Raw genomic sequence first — 4106 nt, 5'->3', positions numbered from 1 at the left:
AGAAGGGTCTCGACCTGAAACGTGTCTGAAAAGGGTCTCGACCCAAAACGTCACCCATTCCTCTCCTAGATGCTGCCTGACCTGCTGAGTTACTCCAGCATTTTGTCATACCTTTGATTTGTACCACCATCTGCAGTTATTTTCCTACTGGAATTTAGAAGCATGAGAGGGGATCTTATTGAAACATATAAGATTATTAAGGGATTGGACATGCAGGAAACATGTTCCCGATGTTGGGGGAGTCCCGAACCGGGGGCTATAGTTTAAAAATAAGCGGTAGGCCATTTGGAACGGAGATGAGGAAAAACGTTTTCACTCAGAGAGTTGTGAAGCTGTGGAACTCTCTGCCTCAGAAGGCAGTGGAGGCCAATTCCCTGAATGCTTTCAAGAGAGAGCTAGTTAGAGCTCTTAATGATAGCAGAGTCAAGGGATACGGGGTGAAGGCAGGAACGGGGTACTGATTGTGAATGATCAGCCATGATCATGGTGAATGGCGGTGCTGACTCAAGGGGCCAAAGGGCCTACTCCTGCACCTATTGTTTATTGTCTAAAAGGAAGTGTAAGGTGTGAGAACAAGACATCAAAGGGGATGGAGATTAAGGAAAATGTAGAATAGATCATTGATAACTAGGAGAAGGTAACAACAAAGCAAACAGAGATTAAATGTAATCAGGTACTGTCAGATTGGTCTGAGACCAAAGAAGGGGAGGAATGGAGAGAGAGGGAAAGCAATGATTATTTGAAGTTAGAGAAGTCAATGTTCATACCACTGGGGTGCAAGATGCCCAAGCAAATTGTGAGGTGATGTTCCTCCAATTTGCGCTGGGTCTCACTCTGAGAATGAAGGAGGCCCAGGACAGAAAGAACAGTGTGGGAATGGGAGGGGGAGTTAAAGTGTTTAGCAACCAGGAGATCAGGTAGGTTTAGGTGGACTGAGCAGAGGTGTTTAGCAAAATGATCGAGGAGCATGCACTTGGTCTCACCACTATATAGGAGTCCACACCTGGAACAGCAGATACATAGATGAGGTTGGAGGAGGTACAAGTGAACTTCTGCCTCACCTGAAAAAACTTGGGGTCCTTGCATGGAGTCGAGGTAGGAGGTACAGGGACAGGTGTTGCATCTCCTGCAGTTGCTGAGGAAAGTACCTGGGTAGGAGTTGGTTTGGGTGGGAAGGGACGAGTTAACCAGTGAGTTGCAGAGGGAATGGTCTTTGCAGAAAGGGGTGGAGATGAGAAGATGTGGCCAGTGGTCGGATCCTGTTGGAGGAGGCACCAACGCACACACAGTCATTTTATCACATGAAAACATAGTGAAGTTTACTGAGTGTTAACTGGAGACCGGACACACACAGAGTCATTCATAGACAAGATCTTTGTTGTTTTGATGTTCATTTATTTAGCTGATGAAACTGCAATGTTACAGTTCAATCACAATCACTGGAAGCACAGAACACATTGTGAGCTTTCCAAACATTGGTGTAACAAACAATGTGAAATCAAGAGGGTAATACAGAGAGAGACAGTAATAATTCCAATCAGCACAATCTAAGTCAAGAGCAGGATCAGCCTCCACCACAGGGACTTTCCCACAGGCCGTGTCTGCCCATCACCACCACCCCCGTGTCCCTGGCACTTTCTTGTCTACATGTGTGTATCAGAGAGATGGCACTAAATGCCCTGGACACCGTTCTGCACTGCTGCACCTTTTAACTGGGATGCCCAACCGTTCGAGACTGTTATGTACTGACTTTGAAGCCATTATCCTGTCAGGGAGATTGATGAGAAACTGGAAGGACACTGATTTGTCACTTATCCAGAAGCAAACGGCCCTTTATTCTAGAATCAACACCACTACTTCTACTGCTGATTTTGTGTAGAGAGGAAAGATCACAAAACCAGGTCATATTCAGTTAGAGAGGATGGAAGACCAACACATTCTAAACGGTACAATCATCATTGTCTACAATAATGACGTTCCCCCCTGATGTAAATGGTGTTGAATCCCAGTCAATGATGTTCCCTCCATCTGTGAAACAACCCTGACTGATCAACTTAATATCATTTGGTTTTAGAACACGATCCCACATATCAACATCTGTCATCTCTCCGACAAAAGATTGATTGATGTCAAAACCTCCACCGACTGAGTCTTGCTCCTGACCAATTATAAACGTACCAGACCCTTTCACAACCAGACCCTTTCTACCAACCTTCTAGTGACTGCCTCTCCCATTGACCCAGACTGTTATCTCACCCCCTTGAGACTCCCAGGTCACACAGATGTGGCTCAGTAAAGAATTCATTTCTGGGATGAAAAATTTAGTTTTTAGGACTCCTAATTCAAAACTTAATTCTGTTTTAGATTGTTGCCATATCAGTATACTATTGGCAGAAGAGCTTGTTGCGTAGGAGAACAATGCGTAACTGCGATTCTCTTCAGAGGCTGCCCTGAGGCAGACAGTAAAGGCGGTCAAGTCGGAGAAATCAGATGCATCCAATTCGATGAAACTTGTCTGTTGCTGTTGGGAATATCGCTGATTTTCCCTCCAATTCTGTAAAATGCAAAGAGTTAGATTGTTAAATCTCAGTTTAAAATTGTAACATTGCCGTCTGAGATGGAGCACAGGGTAACTAGTGAGCAGTTTTATGCAAAGGAATGTTTTATTTAAACCTGATCGACAGAGTGGGAACAGTTCCAGAAGTGTGTTCTACGGAAGCTGTTCTTCACCAGAGGAACAAGTGCAATTGACTAAAGGCACAAATTCTAACCTGGGTAAGTTTTGAAGAAGATTAATTTCTGGTTTGCCAAAATACAACACATTTTGTCTTAGTATCACCCGACCTGTGACCTCTTCTTATTCTCACCGTCCTGAGAAAGAGAACTAGTCATTCTTCACCACCAGAAATAATTGGGCAAAGATTCCAGCACATGGAAGGGCAACACATTTTAAGAGTTGGATACAAGAAACAATTCACTAGTTTATTCAAAAGCAACAAAATGCTGAAATAACTCAGCGGGTCAGGCAGCATATCTAAAATGTAAAACACTCCCTGGTGTGTGTAGGGTGGTGTTAATATTAGGGGATCTCTGGTCAGTGCTGACTCTGTGGGCCGAAGGGCCTGTTTCTGCACTGTATCTCAAAACAAAAGGTGACACCTGCTGCCTCAGCACAGACTGGGAATGGAATCTGGTCACCTGCTGCCCTGCATGTTCCTCAGTACCTCTGTCATCAGGTGCACCATGACTGATGCTTGCACTCAGCAACTCCTCACATTAGAAAAGGTACTAACCTGCACTGTCAGATCCTGACAGGTAAATGCACATCACAAGCACAAGTGGAATAAAGGGCTTCATCCTGTCTCCAATCTGTTGAAACAAAGAATTCCCAATTCATTTCATTTCATTTCACTTGTCAATCCATTGAAACTCAGAACCAGCAGCCAGTCCCGTGTGTCAGCAACACACAAACAGCTCCTCTGGTACTCACTGTGTCCGCCTCCAACAAGCCGGTCTCACCTCAGGTGGGTCCAATACCCTGGGCACAAGCTGCTGCAATTTATATCCTGCTGAACCCAGTTACAGCCAATCGCTGGAAGGAACTGAGGGGGTGGAGCAAACTCTGCTGCAATTAATCTGTATGTCGACATCGTTCAGCATCAGATAATGAGGGGGAGGGTGTGGAGCGAGCCACGTTAATTCATCTTCCTGGGCGGTGATGAAGTTCACCTCTCCCACCTGATCACAGATAGTTCCCCTGCTCCATATGGGAGCCCATCTCAGAGTTGATGCCCACTCCTAATCCCAGCCCTGCCCTCCTACATTTGGACCCCAGTTGCACTGAATCACTCCTGGGGTTAATCAGCAAGGATAGTCCAGGAGCCCATCTCCTTCCTCCCCTGTCTCATGGATTTTGATCAGATCATCAGATCTCATACTCCTCCTGTGAGTCATGTTTGCCGAGACTATGCTGACTGTCCCTAGTTAGCCCATACTGCTTCAAATGTGAGTCAATCTTATCCCGCATAATCCTCTCCAATAGCTTCTCTACCACTGACATACCAGCCTGTAATTTCCAGCATTCTCTCTACTCCCCTTCTTAAACA

At 45.3% G+C, this 4106-nt stretch overlaps 1 pseudogene across 1 annotated transcript; it reads right to left on the bottom strand.

Annotated features, from left to right (window-relative positions):
* Window positions 1-1385: 1385 nt before the first annotated feature.
* LOC144606682 (C-reactive protein-like) lies at window positions 1386-3445 on the bottom strand (annotated as a pseudogene). The gene is made up of 2 exons (XR_013548972.1): window positions 3294-3445; window positions 1386-2554 (listed from the first exon to the last, which is right to left on the bottom strand). The product of XR_013548972.1 is annotated as a C-reactive protein-like (transcript).
* Window positions 3446-4106: the final 661 nt, after the last annotated feature.

This window comes from Rhinoraja longicauda, chromosome 27 (genome assembly GCF_053455715.1).
Source record: "Rhinoraja longicauda isolate Sanriku21f chromosome 27, sRhiLon1.1, whole genome shotgun sequence".
Lineage (NCBI taxonomy): Eukaryota > Metazoa > Chordata > Chondrichthyes > Rajiformes > Arhynchobatidae > Rhinoraja > Rhinoraja longicauda.
The sequence above is the reverse complement of the archived record's forward strand: the minus strand, read 5'-3'. Positions and strand labels throughout refer to the sequence as shown.